Genomic DNA, 27,080 nt, shown 5'->3' with positions numbered 1-27,080 from the left:
AATACATGGTTCATCCACTAAATTAGCGACGCCATTACCGAAACCTCACTATCTGAAAAACTGTGCGTGATAATATCACAAATAAGGTGTTTATACCGATATTTTTATGGTGAAATATTACAATGCCAACTCTCGTGCTTGAAAATGTTGAGTTCACCCTGAAAGTTGCCTACTGGAGTCGTACCATCTCTGTCTTTTGTTACAATGTGGCAAATAATGCATTGGTCTCTGTCCCTTTTTGTTATTGACAGATCATGGCAAATGATGCCCCCGTTTGTATAATTTGCAAAGAAAGAGGAGAAAAGAAACGTGCCCTGAAGTGTTTCAATTCCAGCAACTGGGAAACAGCCAAGAATGCTGCTCGACGGCAAAAGGCAATTCAAAGTGACAAGTTTTCGAACACCTCGGAAGAGATCAGAACAGCTGAGGGCCCAGAAGGCAAATATTACCACTCAGTTTTCCTCAGTCGATTCTGTGCTGTTAAGAGAGGAGCACCTCCAAGCACAGAACCATCTGAACCACCTCAGAAGACCACTCGTTCAAGTTCCGATCATCCTTCTACCAGCACGAGAGGCGTCCTTGGACAGGAATGTCTTTTTTGTGGACAGAAGAGGAAGAGGAAGTTGCAGAAAAATGAACCCCTCAGTCAATGTTTGATCACAGACGGGAGCAAGGCAATCCTTCTTGCTGCTATGAAAAAGTGTGATACGAGGATCATTGGACTCGGGGAAGATCTTATTGTAAAGGAAGCCAAATACCATAACACTTGTCGTCGTGACTATGTAAGACTGGATGTGACAGATGAAGAGCAAACGTCGAATCGGAAGATGCACGTTGAAGCCTTCAAAAACTTGTCGATGTTCCTCGAAAATGAAGTCATCAAAAACAAAACTCCCATGTTGGCGTCAGTAATTTTCAATTTGTACAAAGAAGAGTTTCTTGCTCTTGGAGGAACACAGGATGATATCGATAGGTACACTACACAAAATCTGATATCGAAGATAAAGGAACGATTCCTGGAAATCCTCGTTGACAAACGAGCAAACAAATCTGGAAACCTTGTATTCCACTCATCACTGACGTCTGCTGAGGCATTTGCTATGCTGACTGATTCCAATGAAAAGATTGAAGAAATCAGGTGTGCTGCCATGGCATTGCGGACAGAAATTCTTGCAATCCCCCAATCAAAGACCCCATCACCCACTTCAGTTCACACCCTGAAGGAAAATTCCCCAAGTATCCCCGATCTGACTCTCCTGTTCTTCCGTACTCTCATCGGTGGGTTGCAATCAGAAATTGGTGTAAATAACTCCAATAGGGATGTGATAGAGAGAAAAGCATTAGCTGGTGCATCGGATGCTGTGTTCAACTGTACCAGAGGAAGAGAGAGGACATGGAAGCATCAAGTCCTTGGGCTCGGGTTGGGAACACTGACAGGATCGAAAACAGTGTTGACCACCCTGAACTGCTTTGGTCATTGTATCAGCTACGATGAAGTGAAGCGGCTCGAGACTGAAATGGCCTACACCTGCTCTGACTTGGAACAGGAAACTCCTGCTGGTCTCCATCTGCACAACGGATTGGGAACAGGTAATAATAATAATAATAATAATAATAATAGTAATAATAATAATAGCAATAATAATACAAATACACGTTTGTGGTGAAAATGTTGTGTTATTACCTTTTTGTGTTTTTCAGCATTAGCCTGGGATAACTATGATGTTAACACAGTGATGCGAAATGGCAAGGACTGTTTTTATTCAATATTAATAATTACGAATTATTAGTTAGAATATTAATGGCAGATAGAATAAAAAAATGGTAGATGATGATATTTATTCTTCTTTTTCAGCATTAGCCTGGGATAACTATGATGTAAACACGGAGACACCAGATGGCAAGAAGACTCTGCATTCAACAGTAGGGATATGTTACCAAAATCAACCTCCATTCTAGTAAGGTCCACTGATACGGACATCTTCATCATTCTGCTTGGGATTTCTGGAAGGTCGGAAGGGATAAACATCATCATGGACTATGGATCTGGCAGCCACCGAAGGTACATTGATGTCACTAAACGAGCTGACATTCTTGAGAAGAAACAGACTGGTATCACTGAAGCACTAATCAGCCTTCATGCCTTGACTGGTTGTGATTTCACATCGTGTATCTAAAGAAAGGGCAAAGTGAAGCCCTTCTAGCGGATGGAGTCAGATGCAGCTCATGTGATGGCATTGCGATCTCTAACAGCTGAGGAGGTAGACGTCCAAGCTGTTACATCCTTTGTCTGCGTGCTGCATGGCTTCAAAACCTCTGACATAAATGAAGCCAGATACAAGGTGTTCATGCGAATGGGTGGTGGTGACGAAAAGGAGCCCCTTGCCAGAATAAAGAAGATAAACTGTGCCTCTCTTCCCCCGTGCGCCAAGACACTTGGTAATCATATGAGAAGGGTGCACTATGTGGCAAGAATCTGAAAGAGAGCTGATCAGACAGATCCAACTGGTGGGGTGAGTCCGACAGACTATGGATGGAAGTTGTCTCAAAACTGCTTTGAACCAGACTGGTATCCAGGAAGTTCAGTTCCAGAGTCCCTCACAGGCCCACATGAGGATGATGAGGATGGTGTGGAAGATAATTCAGGAGATGAGGAAGAGTCAGATTATACTTGGAGTGAGGACAGTGACGAGAGTGACAAAAGTGATAGAGAAGACTTGTGATGCCAAGAGGACATCAAGTTAATCATGTGAACTGCACACTTGCAAGTTTTCCATACATCATTGTTCGGTAATGGCGTCGCTTAATGAGCTACACATTTACATGGTAAACTACACATTTCCCAGTAATAACACAGGTATCAGGGTAATGATTGACCATAAAAATATTGGTATAGACACCTTATTTGTGATATTATCACGCACAGTTTTTCAGATAGTGAGGTTTCAGTAATGGCGTCGCTAATTTAGTGGATGAACCATGCATTTACGTGGTAAACTATACATTTTCTAGCAATATGCATAGCATCAGGGTGATGATTGACCATGAAAACATAGGTATGGACACCTTATTCGTGATATTATCATGCATGGTTTGCTAGATATTGAGGAAATTATGTTTTTCGGTAATGGCGTCACTAATTGAGTGATTTTGGGGGGAAAGCCACGGGTCAGACCCGGCAGCAATTCATTTTTGTGATGTCGGTGGATGACCCCATCAGCCCACGAGGTTAAACGTTCCGGCGCTTTTTACTTGAATTAACTTTCTGGGCTCCTGGACTAAATAGTACAGTCATGGGGAGCACAACTTAAGTTAACAGCATGGTCCTTATGTTTGATTAAGAGTTAGGTCTGCATCTGGTTGTCGGTTTCTAAGAAGATTTAAAAATAAATTACCTGAATTTGAGGCAACCCCCCCCCCCTTTTCAGACTCTTATAGGGGGCAGATCCATATGGGGAGCACAACTGCATGAGACCTTACTGTTCTGAAACATCGTACCAAATTTTGTCCGTATCGCTCAGGTAGTTGTGGAGAAAATGTTTTTGTCAAATGTTAACGCACGGATGGCTGGACACTGAACTTATTTTGGAGAAATAACCGAACAAGAATTAATCTGCTACTTCTATTTCGATAAAAGGGACTTCATTGTCCGTAAAAATCCAACCAGATTTGTGATTCATGCACTCACAGTTAATTACCACAAACTACTTCGTAGGGGTTGAACCAATGTATGTTAAAAGCTATGGTGGCAGCCCATATGCCGGGACATCATGGTTTCAATGAAAACATTTTCACACTTGTTAGTATGCACACGACCGAAGTGGTGCTCCTTGACAAAAGGTTAATGACAGTTGGAATATTTTGTTCGACGTTCCGTCAATGCCGTACATCTTTCTAAATCTCGTAGTCGTGCATATGACTTCCCTGAGCCGCAGAGACCGAAGAAGAGAAATGATAACACGGGCCCTCGTTGCGTTTGTGTCACCACAAAATAATGTTTAGCTTATACACACGTAGCGATGCGGTCGCACGGCGAAGGCTCGATGAAAGATCTACCACAGCCTTTATTATGCAACAGAATGCCATTCATGCACAGCACAGCTGGCCATCAAATTGTGCACGTAATAATTTTACCAAAAACGACGTACATAGCTTTCAAACGGTTACGACTACAAATCTGTGAACGGCAATGATGAAGTGCCAAATGTGACTACAACAGTAAAGAACATAATTGCACAACCATGTAAGCAATCGAGGCCTGCGCAAGTTCAAAAACAAAGCGGTTTAACCAGCACTGTTAAATCAGCACTGTACTTAAACATTATACAAGCAGATGTGAACTTGTGACGTGAACACAACACTGATAAAAGGAATGAATGCGGTTCGTTTCCTACTTACCGAGTTGAGACAGAAGGTGAGGCTTCCGTCTTTCCAGAGATGGATATACTCAACGGTCGTGTGCGTGTTGGAATAATGAGATCTGTTACAAGCCCACGGACGAGGCCAAGACCGTGAAAATTCAAGGCAATTTCAGATAAAGATAACTTACAGCATACTTGCAAAGGTAAGCATGGTAGCTGGCTTTATAGCTCTGCTGATGAATGGAGGTTCCAGAATGGAATCTTTTACCTTATTGGCACAGTAACGAGAAGATACGAATCCAGATAATCTGAACGTGTCATCGTTGCTTCAGCAGTTATAAAGCCAGCTCAGTAAAGAAATACAAACTCAAACCGAATGTCTACCTTAACCCTGAGTATGAAAACACTCCGTAATAAAACAGGTGCTCATGGTCGATTACAAATGTGGAATGAAACTAATATTGGTGTGTTGGGGCAGCCGGAGAGTTCTTCCGTGAGCGAAACCTCCTGACGGCATGACAGCTGCGGCTCCAAAACTCCGCCACATGGGTGGCTTGATCCGGTGCAGTGTACAATGGCAGTCAACACGCTATGAATCGGCAGCACCACGTACCACATATGGCACCTGATCACATGCCAACAAACATCATATATTGCAAGTGTACAAGCAACAATTTCACGTTAACATGACCGTGCAAGAAAAATCCTTAAGTTAAGCCTCCAGTTTTCCCAAACCTGAAAGTTTTCGTCAATCATCGGTTGGGCATCCTCCGTCGTATAAAGTCCTTCCTTGGCACACCGAAACTCCTATCCACATAAAGGCCTCCACATCCATTGCTTCATTGATGGAGTACTGCATGGGCTGGCTCCCCTGGCTTACACCTTGCTCTGCTTGATGCCATGGAAACCAAGACCTTCAAGATCATTGGAATCTCCTGTGATTAAGTCGAGTCAATGGGCCTATCTATATCACTTCGCAATCAGAGACAGGTCAGTAGTCTCTCTGTCTTCTACCACCTCCTTTCTCATCTTGCATCCTCTGCTCTTTCTGTGCTTTGTTCCCCCAGGTTTCTGCAGGGCTCACATGGTCTGCTATCGACCCCCTTCCGGTGAAACCACCGAAATGCAGGATCACTGCACAACTTCACTTATTTGTTCCTCTCCCCCCCCCCCCCACCTGTGGAACCAACTTCCACATTCTCTTCAATCTCATTCTTCCCTTCACATCTTCAAGATGGCTTTTCACCACCATCTCAGATCGTCCCTTATCCAAAACCATGATATTTTAAACCCCCATCAACCCACTTCTCCTCCCCATCCCCGTCAACCTCCTTCCAAATTTCCAGTTTTAGTTTGCTTCTGTATCCATCTTGTCCACGCCATGCATCCTATCCTGCCCCTCTTTCCTCCTCACACCCATTGTTTGTCAAAGTCTCCCTCTGTTTTGTCCTTCAACTCTGCTATTGGTGTTTCCCTCCTCTCGCTACTGTTCCTATATGACACGAAACCACGTTTTGGAAGGTATTTACAAGAGAGAGAGAGAGAGAGTTTGAGAGAGATTTTGTCGAGCTCGAGCATGCTCCTCTCTTCTCTCCCTTCTTTCAGATTCCTTATCAAGGTGTCATCGTCTAAAGAGATAGGATCCTTGTGTTAGAGTCTTGACGCCATACAGGCCGAGTCAGAGGTTGAAGCCTGAAGGCCATCAATGGAGTAGTTGGGTTTTTCCTGACAATCCGATTGGCGTTCGGATAACCCCCCCCCCCCCCGAGCTTCGGAACCTGGAAGCTTCAAATCCAGATCCTTAAAACTACCGCCTTTAAACCTGATTTGAACTCAGAACCTGTGCTACCAGTCCAGTGCACCACCAGACTACATCTGTACCCCAATACAGTGCACTATTCATATTTTATACGGTAACACTAATACACATTCACCGAGTGTTTATTTGAAAAGCAAATTACCACCATCACAAGTTACCTCTGCCCACAACCGAGTGAACGCATGTTGTTGAGAGGCAACTTTCGTACACTTGTCATTTAAGAACAAAAAAGAAAAAGAAAGAAAGAAGGCGAATCGTGATGGTCATGAATGAAGATTGATTGCAGTACGAGCCGATTGTATGAATCATTTCCTTTTTGTACCAATGTTGTCAGGATCAGGGAAACAGGATAAGCCTCAATGACACGTACATATAATATGACCAGGTGGTGTGCATGCAAAGTAGGGCCACACCAGGTGGTGTGCATGCATCCAAACCCCAATTGTCCCGTACACGTTTGAGATGAGAGACTCTTTTACAATCTCAAAGGGCCACGTAGTTCAGCCAAATAACTGATGGAAACTATTTGAAACGGGATGCGTCAACAGTGAAGCCGAAAAGCACAAACTCAGAGATCGTCGACCTGTGATCGTAAAGGTCATTTACCTCTTGGCTCTGGGTTTTCAAGTAGCGCTCATGCCGACTATGAGTTTTCGTGTGTTGTCTGTGTAAAAACTCCTGAAAGAAAAACGCACACAAGGGTTACTTCAATCGCGATTGATCCTTCCCGAGTAATATTAAGATTAAAGCAATGGCATCTCCAAGGAGTGTTATGTTCAGTGCGATAATACTCCTTGGAGTGGAGGTCTCTGCACGATATTGGAAGAAGAATAAGGGAAGCTTGAAGGTGATGTGATCCTTGCACGAATATTTAATCGTTGAAGGATTATGCTCTTGTTGCGCGTGCGCTCCGGCACAGTTAAAAGGTTTCCCCCTCTCCATACGTGAAGACGTTAACCCTGCTCTCTTATGTACTTTCCAAACAGTCACATTTTCCCCAGGAGTGGGTGTGTGTGTTTCGTCATGTCATTGGAATCGAAGTCATGTCAACAAGACTTTTTGAAAAGGGCAAAAGTTTTTGACTTTCCCCTCGTCTTCATCACGTGTCGACGCAAATTCCTGTCCCGGGAAAAATGGGAAACCCAGTGCCCTCTTTGAACCTCATTCTAGTGAAGTAAGAGTTAACGGTTCAGTTTTCATTGGTCTACGAGTTGTTACTCCCGACTGGCCGAATCAATACTCGCCCAGAATGACAGCCACCCGTTCGTACGTGTGCACGAAATAACTACCTGGCTCGCGTGGCCGTGAAATTGCACCTTCGTCTTCAAGCGCTTGGGATTCCGACGGGATGCGTACCTCTCCATCACAAGGCACCGTGCTTCCTGGTTCTGGATCCTTAGGCCTTTTGCATTCACTGAAGGGAGGGAAAAGAACAAGATGGTGCAGCAAGTTTTTCTCTAAAGGATAGAATAATATAATACAAGTAATCTTTGAACATCCTGCTCTGTTCATTCCTACTGTCGAGGAAAACAAAATGTTTTTTCGCAATTTGGGTGCTGCAGCAATTTGAAATTTCAATTACAAGGATGAGTCTCAAACCTTACTCCGGGTGTCAGGAAGACAATGGAAACGGACGTTTTACACTTCCTTCTGGACATCCAGAGCTCTGAGCTGCAAGAATGCTTCATCGAGACACATTTATTAAAAAATAATCATGAATAAAGTATTACCAGTCAGATGATGATACGAATGAGAACCAATGTTCACGACAAATTCAAATTTATAAATGTACTTTTTTGTAATTAATTTTGACATCAACTTTTAATCAAGGCAACAAAAACCAAAGGGTTCCTTGCAAAGAATTTGGCCGAATGACATGCGGGTCACAGTGCGGCGGCTAAACAGTCACTGCTTATTGTGGGTTAGGGTTAGGGTTAGGGTTAGGCTCTTTCACAGGCTCAGCTTCGTATCCTCGTAAATCTCCTCCTCGTAACCTCGGTTTCTAAAATCCTGGTAAACCGTGTAATGTGTCTACATATGGCGTAAGCAATGGCAGGTGCTTCCTCTTGATCAGAGACCTTGCAGTAATACTCAACTTTCAAAATGATGTAATCCACCCCAGAATACCTGGCGCGCATGCGCAGAATCCTGAGGAAATGGTGGCAATTTGGGAATCGCTAAAGTATATAATATAGTGTGTGGGAGATGAGGATCGTTACCTAAAATGGCTCACAAAGCTTCTGAAGCAAGCTGAAACAACTTGGAAAAAGTACCTGAGAAAGCGCTGTGCCTCTGCACAACGAATGACTGAGAACTTTTTCAGCTTGCCAAACGCGCTACCGCTCGTACCGCAAACTCTCGACCATGTGGGACGGTGCAAGGCCCGAGTGGACAAGCGCGTGTTACACAAACCCTCCAACGGATCGCTACCAGCAAATGGACTTTCTCTAGATTATGTTCTTCGGGACAACGATGAGGACACATGTGGAGCCTGTGAATGTACAGGATAAGTTGAAAATGATCTTTGCTATTAATCATGTTCGGAAGAGAAGGGGGAGCAGGGTGGGTGGGTGGGAGCTGTGAGGGCTGTTATAAATATAGTTTGTTGGCTTCTGGTGCTACAAGAGAAATACGAGATTTTTACATCTATTGCTAAGAGGAGAAGCGTCTCTGTGTGCGTTTGTGTGTTTGCTTTTTTTACATATTCACGGTGGCCGCTAATTGTACGAACAGGAAATGATAGAAAATCTACAGCTCTCAGTCTCATCCGAGGATATTTCTCATATTTCTACAAGTCCCATTTGTGTTCAGGGACAGAACAATTATGGTTCACTGGTTTTAAAATTGCCACTCTTTCGTCGAAATGCTGAAAATTACGTTTAAAAGACGATTACAATCGCAGATTTCTCATGATCAATGGCAGGTTAAAAGTACCTGACGAGCAGTACTGAGACGCTGCAAATGCACATACAGCGCATGAAAAGGCCTCGTGAGCATTCATCCGTCATTTAGAGTGTCACGTGTTGCTGGTGTGAGAAGAGGGTTCATGGTCAATTCCAGTCAAATATTATTTAATGTGACGCACACGCACACACTTCGTGTTCTTAATAGTTAAATACAAAATACTTCATTTTCAGCGTTGGAGTTGTAAAATATGGAAATGGTTTGCAGGCAATGATTGTTTTGCACAAATTAAAAAATGTAAAAAATGAATAATCTTCAACAACAAATGATCAACAAAATTTGTGGAATCCAATGTAGCTCGACACACCATCTGAGTTTTGGATCAGGTCTCCAATGATAACAATTTCTTTGAAAAAGCCTGGAAGGGAATCGAACACGATACGTGCTCAACATTCAACCATCACCGTGTGTTTAAGAAGCACGTCCCCAGTATGACACAAGGTAGTGTGTGTACCTGAAGGTGGCACAAGCAACGCAAAGAGCCGATTTGCTGCAGATTTTTGCGCATGTTATCCCAATCATAGTTTTATCGTTCTTTGAGCTTTTGGAGTCCAACGATGAAAGGAAACCGAGGTCAAATATTTTTTTTTTTAATGAAACGGAATTACATGGTGGCGGTGGCAGTGGCATCACGATTCAACGCCGCGGTGGGAAAGCAAATGGATTGGGAGCCGTTTTGCTGAGAAAACACATCACACCCATCATGATGAAGCTACCTTCTCATGCACATTTCATCTCCATCCAAATTCGCAGGTACTGGAACGGCAGTTTTCTCACGTCGATCTGTGCGAGAAATGAAGCACAGGGTGAAGTCACCGTGGCACAAGACCTCCACGTTGGGTTGCGTTATTGGGAAACATTTCAAGCACGCGTGTCAATCAGCAGAATTACAATTTTAAAAAACCTTCTTAACGATTACCAATCTTGGGAAATCCAGGTTCAAATCTTAGGTTCGTCCACTATTGCACCAAGTCCATCATATATTTCATCTCCCTTGTTTGATCTTCTGTCACGCCCTTTAAACAGCTGTTTTTGTGACTTACAAGTCCAACCAATTTAAAAAAAACCAAAGCAGCAGCTTCTACTCTTCCAACAATGGATGGAAGCCCTCATTCTCAGACATGCGATCGGTGCCGTCTCTCTGGACATGTCTCGAGCATTTGATACAGTCTGGCATCCTGCATTACTCTCCAAAATCTCCGCCTATGCCATCCAAGGCCAACTCCACTCTTGGGTCAATGACGTTGTCTACTCTTGTTGCCAAACTCTTAGCTCTCAAAGGAATCCTCTCATCCCCTCTCCATGTCAAGGCTCGAGTGCTCCAAGGCAGTGTCTTGGGCCCAGTCTTGCTCCACATCTTTATCAATAATCTTTGATTCCCTAGAAAATCCTGCCTGTCTCTCTGCTGATGACTTTACCCTCTGCCAAATCAATTCTCATCCTTTAGACAACAGCCTCTTCCCTCTCCGCGGACCTTGAGAGAATCAGGAGCTTCTTGGCCCTGTTCAAGGCAGCGTTAGGGGCCCTGTTCTTTTTCTGGTTTTCATCAATGATCTTTACAACTCTGGAAAATCCTCTATCTCTTTGCTGATGACTACACCCTCTGCCGTACCATCTGTCATCCCTCAGACCGGCAAGTAGCAGCTTCTTCGCTCACTGCAGATCTGGGTAAAATCACAAACTGGTCCAACACGTGGAACATGTCTTTCAATCCAGACAGATCTCACACTCTCACAATGTCTCTCTGAAAGGACCGTTTATAACCCCCCCTCCCTCCCCCCATCTACTTTCTCAACAATCCTCTGGAAGAAGTCAATTCTTTCAAGCTTCTGGGTCTCACTATCTGCCATGATATTTCCTGGAAAAGCCACATTTCCAACCTCGCCTCCAAAGCCAGTCGCCGATTGGGAATCCTCCGTCGTGCAAAGTCCTTCCTCGGCCCACCTGAGCTCCTGACCACATACAAAGCTTTCGTCCGCAGCCTGATGGAGTACTGTTCTCCCCTCTGGGCTGGTGCTCCTGCCTCCTACCTTTCTCGGCTTCACGCTGTGGAAACCAAGGCATTTTAGATCATTGGTATCTCCCGTGATGAGGCTGAGTCTTTGGGACTCTCACTCTCTTACCCCAGGCTGATCGGTGGTCTTTCTGTCTTCTACCATCTCCTCTCCGGTCTCGCCCCCCCTCACCCCCTGCTCTGTCTGCGATTTCTCCCCACCATATTTCAGCAGGGTGCTCAAGGTCTACCAACAACCCCCTTCTGGTAAAACTACCAAAATCATGAATCACTGCTCACCTTCACTCTTTCATTCCTCTTTTTTTCCCACCTGTGGAATAAACTCCCTCACTCTGTTCAATCCCATTCTTCCCTCCAGGTCTTCAAAACATCCATTCACCACCACCTCTTATCGTCACCCATCCAAATCCTTGATCTTTTCTACCCCCGATAATCCACCCCAAACCCACTTCCTTCAAAGTCCCTGCTTTCCTTCCTGAAAGTCCCTGTGGTGTCCATCTTGTATTCCCCATGTTCCCCGCCACATCCCTCTCCCTTCCACAGATCTCCGAATGTCTCTGTTCCCCACTGTTTTGTCTTTTGAACTCCCACCCCTCTTGGCTCATGCCCCCCCCCTTTGCTGTGCGTTGTATGTTAGCTCTCACACAAGCCTCGACAAGGTATACAAAAAATAATAAATAAATAAAAATAATAAATAAAGGACCTGGTCCAACACTTGAAATGTCTTTCCAACCCTGACAAATCGCACACACTTACCCCCTCTCTCTGCAAGGACCGTTTGGCAAGCCCTCCCACTTCCTTCACTAAACCACTTGAGGAGGCTAAGTCAGTCAAACTTTTTGGCCTCAACATCAGCCATGATTTTTCTTGGGCAGACCATATTTTCAAGATGGCCTCCAAAGATGGCCTCAAGATGGCCTCAAACGCTGACTGGGCATCAGTCATCATTCAAGATCTTTCCTTGGCCAATCTGTACTTTTAACAACCTACAAAGCCATCATTCACGGCTTGATGGAGTACTGCTCTCTCCTTTGTGCTGGTGCCCCTGCCTTACACCTTGCCCTTCTTGATGCCCTGGAAGGTAAGGCCATCAAAATCATTGGGATCCCCAACAACGAAGCTGAATGTCGAGGCCTGTTACTTTTGTATTGCAGACAGATCGGTGGCCTTCTGTATTCTCCCACCTCCTTTTTTGGTCTTGCACCCTCTTCCCTCTGGCTCTGTCCCTCCCAGGTTTCTGCATGGCATGCACAGACAGTAACCTGTCTTCCTGTTAAACTCCCAAAATCCAGGCTCACTGCTCACCTCTACTCTTTTGTTCCTCCTTTTTCTCACCTGTGGAACGAACTTCCCCAATCTGTTCAGTGGCATTCTTCCCTCCAAAGCTTCAAGACAGCTATTCAGTCTTGTTCCCCATCCATACTCATGATCTCTTCTACCCCACCCCCCCCAACTCCTCACCCTTTTTCTTGGTTATTGTGATTTTTTCCCACCCCTTTTCACTTGTTAGTTGTCAGCTGGTTTGTTCATTTTCTGTTTCTGTTCATCCCCCACCATCCTCTTCTTCTTCTTGCTTTGTTTAATTCACCTTGTGTGCAGCTTGTTCACCCCCATGTATCCTTCTCCCCCTCCCCTTCACCTCACTCTCACATTCACATTCAATCTCACTTATACTCTGCTGTTGACATTCCCCCCTTTCCATTTTGCTGTAGCCCTTCCATGAGCCTAGACTGTGCATAAAAAAATAATTAAAAAGTTAGTAAATCGATTCAAGCAGCATAAAATGATGAAATGCATATTTGCTGTGACATGGAAAATGTAAATGTGACACACAAAGTACCACTACGATAACTATTAAAAACCTGCACGCCAACATTCTGAGCAAAGACCATTGCCTATAGCACTGGGTGTGGCCCCACTGTGGCGCAATAAAAGCATGCACCTGGGGTTTCATCCAATATAATCAGAACGTAAGGGTGTGAACGCCATATGGTTATTAAAATGGTTCACTCTCGATTGGTTTTGATACGCGACCTTTAAACCCATGAAGATTCACTTCGAAATGCAATCCAAACGGCTACAGTGCTGCACTTTCACCCCATGGGTGTGATCTGTAAGCTCGCAACGAGATATTTTATTGACGTTATGAGTATCCGTGTGAGGGCAGGAACACGGTGCCTTGCCCCGACTTGCAACCTTTGGAATTCCAGGCAATAATGTCCTTCGGGCAATTGCATCCGCGTAAGCTTTCTCACGAAGGATCATTCAGCTCGTCACTGCAAACTGCCAACAGACAGAAGGCGAATGACTGCATGAAGCATCGATTCTGGAGCGTTTGTAGCTTTACCGAAGATGGATCACGTTTTAACCACGTTCCAAATCCCAGCACAAGGCACTGTTTTTGTTTACATCGATCTGAGGCTTGTGGAGGAGCTTGGTACCTACAGTACCCGCATCACATTCAGGACAAAAACATTAGTGGATATCAGTGCACAGTTCTGTAAGATTACTGTGTAAATGTTTGGGTTATTTTCACTTTTGTGCTGCTATTCCCCCATTAAACATTGGGAAATTAGAAGTATGCAACATAGGTAGATAATAATTCAAATTTCTGTGAAATTAATTTAATGTCACAGTTACCAGTTACCTTTTGCTATACATAGATAATAATAAAAGAGAAAGTGTGTGTCTCCTCCAAAACCATGAAACCTAGCGGCCCAAAACTATGCATGCATGCTAAGGGAACTCCAAGGGAGTGCATGCGTGAAAACTGGGCGTTTGGGTAAATTTAAACACCCCTTTTGAAGACAATTAACTAGGTGCTCATCACAAAAAAAAAGCCTTGCCAAAATGGCGGCATGCCATCTTTGTCAACCCTGTCACATGGCAGGGATCTTAAGCCGCCATTTTGTTCGGCCTGCTCAAAAATGCCTTGCCTTGGAACCACAATGACCACTCATGGATTAATTCAAGTATATAATCGAAATGTGATTTCGGATTTGAGGATCGGATCTCGCGGACTAAATAAGTGTCGAAATCTGGAGTGAATTCTGAAAATTTTAAGAAATTAGTGATTCTTATAACCAAGTGTATTTATTTAAACAAGGCTGTCATCCCTCATAATGCATTGTCGTTTAATTCATACCTCCATAGGATAGTGTCACTCTACTTGGACCTGCGATACCTTGTAAGAAAGATGAAGATTTGAACCATCTGTTTTTAAAATTCCCTCGATATGACAGACCCAGATCGAGTCTATTTCAAAGTATGAAAGAGGTGAGAATCGGTGTGATGGTTCTGCCGAACATTTTCGGCCATTTGAATCAGAAGCATTCCCGACTCGGCAGGGCAGTTCTGAGATTTTTAAAAGAGAGCAGGAATCCATGTACAGTATTATGGATATTATGGATTACGTAAAGGCTCCTTCGTTCACCACTGTTATGTCTGGGCACGTGGCATATATAGAGCCTCATGGCTCTGAAAAAGAAGATCCCTCCTCAGTCATTGAAGCGACGGGTGTTATTTTGAGAGAGATCTGCGGTGTGGGTCCCCACGGTTGTCACACACATCTTTTTACGACGGGGCAATGCCGAGTGAGTGACGTGGTAAGGTGAAGTGAACGACGAGGTATTACGTACACAGTTAAGTCACCTGCGCTACGTTACAGTGTTAATTCACTGGCAAAAAAGTGCAAAATAATTTAATAAAAGGGGAAAGGGTGGGAGGAGGGAGGGAAAGGTGTGAAAGTCCAGAGGGAGAGAGGTGGGAGGAGAGAGAGGGGGAGGAGTGGGATGAGGGAGGGGAAGATGTGGAAGTCCAGAGGGAGTGGAAAGGTGGGGTGGGAGGAGGGAGGGGGAAAGGTGGGGTGGGAAGAGGGAGGGGGAAAGGTGGGGTGGGAAGAGGGAGGGGGAAAGGTGGGGTGGGAAGAGGGAGGGGGAAAGGTGGGGTGGGAAGAGGGAGGGGGAAAGGTGGGGTGGGAAGAGGGAGGGGGAAAGGTGGGGTGGGAAGAGGGAGGGGGAAAGGTGGGGTGGGAAGAGGGAGGGAAAGGTGGGGTGGGAAGAGGGAGGGGGAAGGTGGGGTGGGAAGAGGGAGGGGGAAAGGTGGGGTGGGAAGAGGAGAAAGGGGTTGGGTGGGAGGAGGAAGAAGGGGTTGGGTGGGAGGAGGAAGAAGGGGTTGGGTGGGAGGAGGAAGAAGGGGTTGGGTGGGAGGAGGAAGAAGGGGTTGGGTGGGAGGAGGAAGAAGGGGTTGGGTGGGAGGAGGAAGAAGGGGTTGGGTGGGAAGAGGAAGAAGGGGTTGGGTGGGAGGAGGAAGAAGGGGTTGGGTGGGAGGAGGAAGAAGGGGTTGGGTGGGAGGAGGAAGAAGGGGTTGGGTGGCAGGAGGAAGAAGGGGTTGGGTGGGAGGAGGAAGAAGGGGTTGGGTGGGAGGAGGAAGAAGGGGTGGGGTGGCAGGAGGAAGAAGGGGTTGGGGGGGAGGAGGAAGAAGGGGTTGGGTGGGAGGAGGAAGAAGGGGTTGGGTGGGAGGAGGAAGAAGGGGTTGGGTGGGAGGAGGAAGAAGGGGTTGGGTGGGAGGAGGAAGAAGGGGTTGGGTGGGAGGAGGAAGAAGGGGTTGGGTGGGAGGAGGAAGAAGGGGTTGGGTGGGAGGAGGAAGAAGGGGTTGCATGGAGGAGGAAGAAGGGGTTGCGTGGGAGGAGGAAGAAGGGGATGGGTGGGAGGAGGAAGAAGGGGTTGGGTGGGAGTCTGGAGGGAAGGGGTGGGAGGAGGAGGGGGAGGGTGGGATGAGGGAGGGGAAGGAGTGGGAGGAGGACCCGGCACTGACTGGCAACGCTGGGTTCCTTTGCTAGTATTATATAATTATGTGCTCGTAATATCCACTTACCACAAATAAAATATGCAGGAAACACTTTGCGAAATTTTGTACAGTAAATAATAATAAATTATTGAAGTAATCAACATCAGTTACATGAATGTGAATTACAATAAACCACAATAAAAGTTGTCAGTCAAATTCATTTTTATCAGTCTGTTTCCTTGCTTGAAAGTCGATGGGTGGGTTCAAATGACACCAAGGAAGCAACTTTGAACAGAACAGCGTGCGAAGATCAAAACTCTGCGAGAAGAAGGGCACATGATGAATAAAATAGCAAAGAAGCTGAAGATCGACAATAGTGTGAGGTACACTTTGCAATGCCTGAAAGAAACTGGCACAGTACAAGACAATAAATGGCTATGAAGACCCAGAGGAACCTCCTCAGGGCAGGACAGGCACTTGAGGTTGCTCAGCTTACATGATCGAAGAAAACCAAGTCAGCAACTGACAAATAAAATGAGAGCAGAGAAGGCCTGAACATTAACATGTCATCCAGCACTGTGCACAGAAGGCTGATTGCAGCAGATCTCCATGGCAGAGTTGGAGCAAAGAAACCCCTGTTGAGACCACAGTATAAGGTGAGAAGACTGAAATTTGCAATGAAACACCAAGACTTGGCGACACCAATGGAATTCGGTACTTTGGTTTGATGAATCGAAGTTTGAAAATTTTGGATCTTAGAGAGTCCAGTTCATACGCCGAAGACGTGGAGAACATTACGACATGCAATGTTTGCAGCTTACTGTTAAACACGGGGGAGGCTCTGTGACTGTCTGGGGTTGTGTTGTTGCGAATCTGGAACCTATCGCACACAACAGACAGAGTCCTTATAGATCAGTTATATCAGTAAGTACGTGTTTCGAGTTCGGGTCCCATCCCTAGTCGAATGGGAATTAAATGTTCATGCGCTGTGGAGTTATTTTGAGAGTCAGGGTTTTCTTTTACATTTTTACATCACCAACTACAACTACAACAACACCTTCGCTCCATCCTGACACTCTGCTCGCGGCATTGTCCACGCTCCACTCGCTCACAAAGCGTTTCCTTCTGGCCTGGTGCCAAATAAAGGTACGAGTCATTTTTCAGCCAATGGGCACAGAGCGAGCTCCAAGAGAAGCAGAGCCTCTTCGGGGGACGGGGGATCGAGACGCCCCCCGACCAATCATGGCGAGACGACCGATTTCCCCTGGCGAATGAGGGGTGCGGAGAGGTGAGACACTTTCCCCCCCGCCCTTGGAGAGAGAGAGAGAGAGAGAGAGAGAGAGAGAGAGAGAGAGAGAGAGAGAGAGAGAGAGAGAGAGAGAGAGAGAGAGAGAGAGAGAGAGAGAGAGAGAGAGAGAGAGAGAGAGAGAGAGAGAGAGAGAGAGAGAGAGAGAGAGAGAGAGAGAGAGAGAGAGAGAGAGAGAGAGACAGAGAGAGAGAGAGAGAGAGAGAGAGAGAGAGAGAGAGAGAGAGAGAGAGAGAGAGAGAGAGAGAGAGAGAGAGAGAGAGAGAGAGAGAGAGGACGGGACGGCGGGTCATCTCGCTTCTGGTCTCGTCTTGTCGCTGGCTTCTGGTCTCGTCGCGTGCCGGAGCCTGACGCTGCCCTCCGTACCCGGTGCTTGCAGCGGCATCGAGTTGCAGGTTCAAGTCCCGCTGAGCCGGATCGTCAAGGGCCGCACGAGGCGGGAAGGTCCAAGATAGCTGTGGTTTCTAGCTCGTCTTCCCTCGAGCTGGGACCCTTCAATAAAGGCCACGGCCATCATTTATTCTGGGTATTTGTGTGTGTGTGTCCATGGGCCCCGTCTGATATGTGGAATTGTTAAGTGCTTTTTGCTGTACATTATTTGCATTGCTTAGTCGGATAACTCTGCCCTTAATGTGCTCCCCTCATTCCCCAATTATCATTGTTAATAAATTCCCCTATTGTTGAATGTCCCAGCTCGTCATTGTCCTTTCTACCATTGGTTTGTCGCGCTGCGAATGGGAACTAGGAGGCCTCATTGCTGCCAAAATCGTGCAATAAGCTCGGCAGGATTCTAGTACTCTCCGCTCGGGGTATGGCTCGGTAACGGCCCGGATCGCGCAGGTCCTACCGAGGGTGAATTCCCCCAGTAGTTTGGACGACGTGGGTATTTAGGTAAATTAAAATTGGCAATTGACCCTATCCCACGTGGTCGACCTATTGGCGAACTTCGGTCCGATCAGGGACCCGTCGGCTCCGGAGTTATCCGGGGTGACGACCTATAAATTCCGGGTGTTCGGTGGAGCCGACTCTACTGCTCCACCTAGCGGTTGTGCTCGCCACCGAAACTTGGCTCCACAACAGTATCTCAGCTTGCGGTACAGGAAAACTTGTTTTAAAAAAAAAAAATCAATGGGACGCTAACAAAAGAGAATTACAAGCAGATACTGCAGCATCGAGCAGTTCCGTGTTGAATCATTCAACTGGAAGAGGATTCATTTTCCAACAACGTAATGATCCAAAACACACTTCCAATGTAGTAAAACAGTATTGGGAGAAAAAGGTAACAGCTGATGTGCTCCAAGTGTTAGAATGGCCACCCCAGAGTCCGGCTATGGGTCCTATTGAGGTCATATGAGATTACCTGGAAACAGAAAAGAACAAGAGGAACCCAACTAACCTTACAGAACTGTGGAATGTACGAAATGATATTTGGTCCAATGTTCCTGGAAGAGTGCTTCGCTAGTATACAGGAAGCATGTGTCAAAGAGTGATGGCACTCAAGACGGCTCAAGAAGGAGGACACACAAAGTATTGACCGACATGAAAAAATGACACTGTTCTTGTTATTTACTTCAGCAGTTTGTTTAACACGCATCTTTAAAGGCTGTTAATTTACAATAAAAAAACACATGACTTATCACTGATAAGTTGATGAATTTACCAAAAAATATTAATATCATTGCAATAACCCAAACTTTTGCACAGTGATGTACTTTTACATGAATTACAATGGCATCAGTAGACAATGAACAGACAGACACATGGTTTGTGGGATTTGAACCTGGTTTCCCTGCATCATGAGCCAGGGATTCAGATGGGAACACCAACAGGGAATTCCAGAGACAAGAGGTTAAAAAGTTCAGGTCCTTAAATCCAAAATCTTCGAGAGAATAAATGCTTGCTCATACCAATTCACTTTAGACCTGATTCAACGTCATTCAAAGAACAGGCATGAAGCAATCAGACACATTTTTGGCATTACCATGACAGGTGAGCCTCCAGACTTATGAGGCCAAGGTGTCTCCACAAAGGATACGTTAACTCACCCTGCATGCTTAGCTGGATGGCACGTCGCAAATCTGCTGCTTCTTCTTCATCCCTAACCTGCTGCTCACTCAACTCCAATGCATGGCGCACCTGTTCACGCTCCTCTGCACTTTCTCCTTGGATTTCCAGCATACCAGTGCTCCCGCTGTTGGGCAGAAATGGCACAACCCAAACTGAACTGTTACGATCCTCCAATTATGAATAAAAGCAAAAAGCCGTGTGGTTTTACGAGTACAGTACTTTTGTATCATTATACCTTGGGATCAAGGAGAACACCTGTAATTAGAGAGCTTAGATAAATATATCTGAGTTAATGGAGGCATTAACACTTTTTGTGTGTTGAATAACAATAAAGTAATAACATGTGTACCCTACAAAAAGTGACTTACGATGAGTACACTGAATGACGAGACCAGACTCAGTGGTGTAATGGTTAGAGTGTCTGCTCTAAGTGCGAGAGGTCGGGATTTCATACCCCGGCCGAGTCATATCAAGGACTTTTTTTTAAGGTATAAGCAAGCTGCTTCCTTGCATGATTCTCAGTATTTAAAAGGGTAGAGTATGGACAAAAAAACCCCCATAAGCTGGCAATACTAGCGCAGGCTTTGATGGGCCCAATGGCCTCCTCCAGGGTTCAAGTTCCTTGTTTTGACTACATCATTTGTAGACAGACTCATAACGATTTTGAGAAATAATGATTTCAATACGATTCCACAAAGAAGCTCGGGGACGCCACGCAGGGCACCTTCAATCATGCCGGGCGGGATTCACACTTACTGAAACAGCGCCAGTGAAACGAGTGGCCAAAGCATACCACGCGTCAGCATCAACACACTTCATTCACACCAAGGATCGCAGGCCTCATTTTGTGGGCCGTTTCACCAAATTCTTATTTTCACTCTTTTCAAAAGCCAAGTCATATCTGCACCATTTCAATCCCGGTTCATCTGTGATACAACGTGCACACACCTTGTGCTAAGGGCCGCTCGCTCATCATACGGACATCCGACACAGGACCCTCCAATATCAAGTATAAGCCGATAACATCATCTCTGATGAAGCACAAAGTCGATTTTGATTTGAAATGCTGTAAAATGAAAAATGACGATGGTGGTGTGTCGATTTATTTAATTATCCAAGACCTAGGCTCATGGAAGAGTGAGGAGGCATAAGGGTAAAAAGACAACGAAGGATGACAGTGAGGGAACATAACAAACAAGAGAAGAGGAGAGGGAGAAATGATTTTTGGAGGTTAAAGAAGTGGTAAAAGCAAAGGTGGGGGAGTATGGGTCACAGGGATAAGTGAAAGGAAGGTGTGACCACAAAAGTGGAAAGAAGAGGTGTGGGATGGAAAAACACAAACAAGTAAAGCAGAGTAACGTGTAGGTGGAGGGCCAAGTCGGGGCTTGTTAAAAGTCACTTGCTGTTAAAGGCCAAGCAGCTGAGTAATCAACTTTCCTTACAATGATGGAGGCTTATTAATTGGCTTGTAGATAAATTACATGCAGGACGATATTCGAGGAGACAAATGTACTTATTAAACCAATTACAGGGGCCATTAGGAAAGAAAGACATAACAGATCGATACTGGATATGAATGAGATTTACACCTGGGGTCCCGACATCATGAGGTAACGGGTATGAGAGGGAGAAGAATGGAAAGTTTGTAGATGCGTGTCACGGCTGAATTGTAGTGGGGTTTACCTTTGGGCCCCAGTGTGTGAACTTTCACCCAACAGGCGTGGGCGTTCTACCTGCATGGCAGGCATGAGACGCAGCAGCTGGTCAGCTTCGCAGTCGGGAAAAATTCCACACACGGCAAATATAGAGTAACCTGTACACACGTGCGCACACACACACACACCAGCATTTGATTGATGTGGAAATAGTGGCGGGGGGGAGAGTCACAAAAGAGTTGGTTGAATACATACAAATAGCATAGGTTGTGACTGCAACAGAAGCACACCAGAACAAAATCTATTAAACAGCTTTAGGGACCCCTAGTGTCAAGCTTTAGTATTTAACTAAATCAATTTTACAACTGTGATGGGTCTCACTAGCTGGAAAAAAAACATATTCACTGAAAACTAATCCGGTGATGACAGTTTCGAAGCGTGCCTCATAATCCGAAAGCCACGAGATCATTCTCTCCCACAGTCAGTCAATCTGTCTGGTCAAACGGCAAGCCGATATAAATCAGCTCGAGAGGTGACACGGCATTCCAAATCAAAGAGCTCCCGATTCACGAGCATTTACGGGGAATCTTTGCAGTAACAGGTGGACAAACAATGGTGTGTTTATCCTCAAATAAATGGCTCTCACTTCCACCAATGTGAAGCCTGTAAAATGTGCAAATAAAGAAAAGGAATTCCTCAGCATTGAGACAAAAAAAAAAAAAACAACAAACAGGAAAAAGCAAAAAGCCAAACTCACCTTCCTGCTTTAACTGGGTGAGGAAAAGGGAGAGATAGGTGTCTGAGATGAGCTCCGGTCCCATCAGGAGGGAATTGAGGTTAAACCACTGCAAGACACAGGAATCGCCACGACGACGTCGTGTTGTCACGTCTCAAGTGTGCACAAACATAATGAGCTTGCTCGTGGAATTAGTCCAAATAGTTAAGGTAATAAAACCCTCACCATTATGACATCGTCACGGATGAACTGCATCGCGGATATTTAAGCTCAACTATGATCTGACGAAACAACATATCAGATCATTTGTCGTTTTGATTCGGCATGCAACGCAGAGCTTACGGCGCGATTCGCATTTTACAAAATAACTATCATGTTCTGTCGGCAAAAACATAAATAATCAAATTTCATGCTCCTCATTGTTAGCAAGTCGATAAAAAGCAAATAAACAAAATTAACAAGAAAGATGTGCAGAGCACAATACTTGCGAAGTCTAAATAAACATTTTTTTTTTTAAATAGTTGCCATGGAAACAGCAATTTGGCAATTTCGAAAATTTGACCGATCAAGTGTTTTACATGACGGAATGTTGTGCATGACAAATTTGGCCGATACATTTTCTAATTGCAGCATAATAGGCGTTTTACATGTTTCGGAAGGTATAGACCATGACCGTTGACTAAATTTACACATATGCTACACATGCATACAGATAAGCTGCGTAAGTTTCAATTTCGTACCTTGAAAAATTCCTGAGGTTTGAGAATATCAAATTCACAAGAAGCCCATTTTATTATAATGGGGTGAAATTGTTGTCATGGAAACCGATGACATATCAAAATGGCGAAACCGATTGTTCCGATACTTGGTGAACCAATTCAGTGTCACAATATGCAAATCATGTTCAAATTTCAAGTCAATCGTACGAAAAAATTTTGACTTTAGAAATTTGACATCGAGCTCCATATTTTTTGACTGACGAGCTGTTGTTACCTCTTCTACCAAAGGTGGACAGAAGTTTTGTTTTCACCCCTGTCTGTCTATCTGTCTGTACATCTGCCTGTGAGCAGGATATCTCAAAAAGTTATGTACAGATTCAGATGATACTTGGTTAACAAGTTAGGTGCGTGACAAGGACAAATTCGATTTTGGTGACGATCCGGATCCAGATATGGCTATGAGGGTTTTTTTTAATTTTAAAAGTGATTCTTCATAATTGAAAGATGGGCCCAGAAACGACAGATAACACGATATTTCAAAACGTTGTGGATGAGCTATGATAAAACTTGGTGGATGAGTTCGATGACAAGAACAAGCCGATTCGATCTTCGATGCAGATCCGGCCCATCAGTGGCACGCAAAACGTGAATCGTTCAGCCTGGCGGAGGTATGCGCTCTACCGAGTTCCACTCCAGTTTAATCGTTGCTATTCATTTTTTAATGGCTGACCAGAATTTATCGGCCAACCACCGATTTTAAAGTGCCGGTCAAGTAAAATTTAGCTACGCAAACCGCAAGTCTCAACAATGACTGTGCCAAGTTCTCTCAAAAAGTATTTCAGGAAACATGACCTTGCTGTGATCGTGACCTTTGACTTAAAAACAATAGGCTTTGAGCTTTTGACGAACTCCAGCAATTAGTTAAGTTTTGTGAAGATCGGTGTAGAATTGCAACCTGTAGGCGACTGACAGACAGACAGACATATTCAGGTAACGAATTTACTTGCGAATCTTCGATTTTCCAAGTGATAAATAATTGCTCGGATCACGGGACCAACTTGAATGATTGATTTTACTAATGAAGGCATTCAAGTACGGGATACTCGATTCGTATTCCACGGTCTACACAGACAGTTTCCAAATAGAAATGGCCAATCTAATGATGACAAACCGGAATATTTTGCATCAGAAACATGTACAACAATAAAATATAGCAAATCGTTTGTAACAACCGTTGGCCTGAAGTTGAGGGAAATGTAGGGGGATAAGGTCAACATTGCATGGCATGTTGGGTCAACCAGCATGACATTTCAAAAATTTGCTTTCCTATTACTTTTCCTGTACTTCCTGCAATAATATTTCCCATGTTCCTGGGAGCTCATTTTGTGTTTCTTTGTTTGTTGTAAAAAATAGTTTGTTTCCAGTGATCCAAGGCTCTCTTGGAGGAGCTTGTGGACAAAAACGTTAGCAGACATTAGTGCGATTTACAGGGACATTACCAAAGAATTTACAAATATACAGAGTGGGATTTGAATGGGATTTGAATCCGGGTTTCCAACACCGTGAGTCACAGGTTCAGATGGGAATGCGAAATGGGCCAGTTCAAAATGGCATGTTTATTGTACAGCAGGCCCGCCCCGAACACGGGTTTCACCATCGTGGTTGAATTGTGGTAAAATGTGCCGATTGCAGCATGGGTCCCTTGCTCTATTGCGGTCTGGTGTGGAGGAACACACAACCCCGCATCTCCATCTCAGACTCAGTTTCCCTTTCGATATCGTTCCGCACGTACTGTTATCACATCATATTGCGTGATTTAGTTTGATATCATTTGATGTCGCGTGATTCAGTTTGTTATCATGAGAGATAACATTTAGCTTTCGCTATTCTTTTAATTACATTGTGGGGTGTTTGTGACAGTAAATAGTTATGAAGAAGAAGACCATGTGGAGTTTAAGTGAAATGAGGCAAATTAAACATAAAATAAATGTTATTACAAGCTTTTAAAGTAAGAAGCAAATTAATTCAATTATGAGGAATGCTGGTTCAATTGGGAGGTAATGAGTAAGGAATAAATAAAGAATGAATCAAGGAAGGATATAAAAGCCAGAATGAGTTCATGATTTTTTTCGAGCGAAAAATATTTCTTTGTTTGTTTTGAAACGAGGACGGGGAAATAAGATAAAGTTGAGGAGCGTGAGAGACAACACTTGGAATAAAGCAGAATGAGGCACATATCTTGAGAGGTTTTCCCTAGTCTCCATGGAGATGCGTGAAATTGAAGTGCGAGATGGACGCTGTTATGGCACCTCATACGGAGGTCTACAAGGACATGCAGAACAAGGCAAAGCAGACAAAGATCACCTCCTTATTCACAAACTCTGATGATACTGACGACCCCAAGCCAGGGACGTCGACATCATCTCAATAATCTCCAACGCCCTCCATCATCATCATTATCATCAAAAGTAAGTACAATTTTCAGTGTTTTCCATTTTTACAAGTTAAGGCAAAAAAGTTGATAAATTCTACAGTTGGTTCCCCTAACCCTATTTGGCATGTGGCGATGACACGCGCCGAAAGGGAGTATGCAGTTTTCACTCCATTAATTTTTTTGTTTGGTTATTTGTCTGGGCGATATCTCAGCCATCCTTTGAGCTAGGAAGCTGAAATTTGAACACAATAGTGAACAAGTGCTTTCGCAAAAACGGTATTTTAATATATTTTACTTTTATTGAGTCATCAATTAATGAATTGATTATTATCGATTTATTAATTACTTATTTATTTTCTTTCCCATCTGGGCAATATCTCAGGCACCTTTTCAGCAAGGAAGCTGATGTTTGGACATGACAGTGACCAAGTGATTTGGCTATAAACGGTATTTTTGATTTATTGATGAATGAATCAATCATGTAATTTTGCTCTTAATAACTGAATTAATTAATTTTCAAAAATTACACATTGCAATGAACCAGTGGTGGTTTATGATGCAATGTCAATTGAGTAAGAAATTAATTATTTTACGATCATCATTTATTTATTTTAATTATGTAATTAATCAATTATTGTATGCCGTTCCCTCCCAATTCTGTCTCCATGTGCTGCACACCGGCATCGCCGAGTGCCGAAGGCGCCCCAGCAATGTCGTGTGCCGGAGGATATTGGTACGGCTGTGGAAATTCGCAATACACCATAAAGGGTCCACAGTTGAGATATATCGATAAGTTCATGAGTAGTTAGCCCACACCTGTTGTTTAGAGGGAATATGTGTGATTCATCCGGGCTGCGACGCTTTGAGTTGGCCATTTTTTCTTTCTCTATCGTTATTTTGGACCATTAAGCCGCCAACAACTGAAACACCACCACCTTCGCCTCTTTATCTCCACAACTCCATCCCGCAAACATCGCTTCACCACCATTCCCAAACGAAGCCCGCCAACCAACAAACCACCGCAGCAAACCGCCCACCACCTTTGCCTTTCTCCTTCCACCAGTCAACACCGAACGTCGTACTGTCCGAAGCCGTTCGGTGATTGCTGCCGAACGCAGCAAGCCGCGAGTGCAATGGATTCCTTACGGGAGAGAAATTTGGATCAGGGGAGGTTCACGCCCCTTTTCCTCCGTCCAATGGGCGAGGGTCGGGCGGTGTGGCCCCGCCTCCAAGCGCGATGAATGTGGATTCCTTACGGGAAAGAAATTCGGATCAGGGGAGGTTCACGCCCCTTTCCCTCCGTCCAATGGGCGAGCGTCGGGCGGTGTGGCCCCGCCTCCAAGCGCGATAGATGTGAATTCCTCCCAGGAAGGAATTCGGATCAAAAGAGGCTCACGCCCCTTTTTGCCACACCAATGGCTGAACAGAGGGTGGCGTGGCCCTGCCTCCAATCGAGTTTTGATCCTAAAATCTGCATACAGACTCCTCCCCCAGTCTATAAAAGACGCGAGTCTGTGTGGAACTCGTTGTTGTAGTGTGGGGGTCGCTTTTCCCATGGTTGGTGTCGTCTCGTCGCTGGGCTCGTCTCATCGTTGGTGTCATCTCGTCGCTGGAATCGAGCCACCTTCGCTTTCACAAGCGACCAAGCCAGCCAGCCATTCCCCTCGCTCGACCCTGAGCATCAACAATTCCCCCCCCCCATCCGCGCTGAGATAGTGACGGTGGCCCCGTTCATTCCCCACCTTAACCATGATGCTGACCCAACCGTGCTTGCGCGGAGCACGCCAGAGAGGGCTCACCGACCACGCCAGGGGCATGGAGTCGGGCGCAGCTGCGCTGATATTGCGGCTTGCCCGCCATCGCGTCACGATGACGCGGGTAAGACCTTATCGGTCTCGTGGACCTGGCCGCTACTCCAGGTTCCGCGCACATTTGGTCCACGGACCCCGTCTACCTCCCTGCCTATGGGGAGGTCTTTCCTGTTTATTTTGAATGAATGATGTGGCGCCGAGTCCCAACAAGTATAATTGTTTGAGTGTTGTAAATAATTATAGTCGGTAGTAGTGCTTTTGCTTTTGTTGGATTTTGCTTTTGCTGCACATTGCATTACTGCCTTACGTGCGTGTGTTGTATGTGTGAAATAAAGGTGCTTGCTTGTTGAACTGTTTCCCGTTTCGCTTCGTCCTCTCCTTTGTTGAAAGTTCCATCTTGCATCAC

General features: G+C 44.9%; 1 pseudogene across 1 annotated transcript in view; it reads right to left on the bottom strand.

The window, feature by feature from the left end:
- Positions 1-4,046: 4,046 nt before the first annotated feature.
- Positions 4,047-27,080, bottom strand: part of LOC147012382 (ataxin-3-like) — a 69,612-nt pseudogene continuing 46,578 nt past the window's right edge. Inside the window, exons 6-11 of the transcript XR_015051592.1 lie at positions 21,732-21,819; positions 21,003-21,132; positions 19,298-19,443; positions 7,470-7,594; positions 6,787-6,858; positions 4,047-4,986 (exon numbers count right to left, since the gene is read on the bottom strand). The product of XR_015051592.1 is annotated as an ataxin-3-like (transcript). The remainder of the gene's footprint in view (positions 4,987-6,786; positions 6,859-7,469; positions 7,595-19,297; positions 19,444-21,002; positions 21,133-21,731; positions 21,820-27,080) is intronic.

This window comes from Eptatretus burgeri, chromosome 15 (assembly GCF_056783735.1).
Source record: "Eptatretus burgeri isolate ZD-2024b chromosome 15, Ebu_testis_v1, whole genome shotgun sequence".
Classification (NCBI taxonomy): Eukaryota; Metazoa; Chordata; class Myxini; order Myxiniformes; family Myxinidae; genus Eptatretus; species Eptatretus burgeri.
Note: the sequence above shows the minus strand (reverse complement) of the source record. Positions and strands in the feature narration are given on the sequence as shown.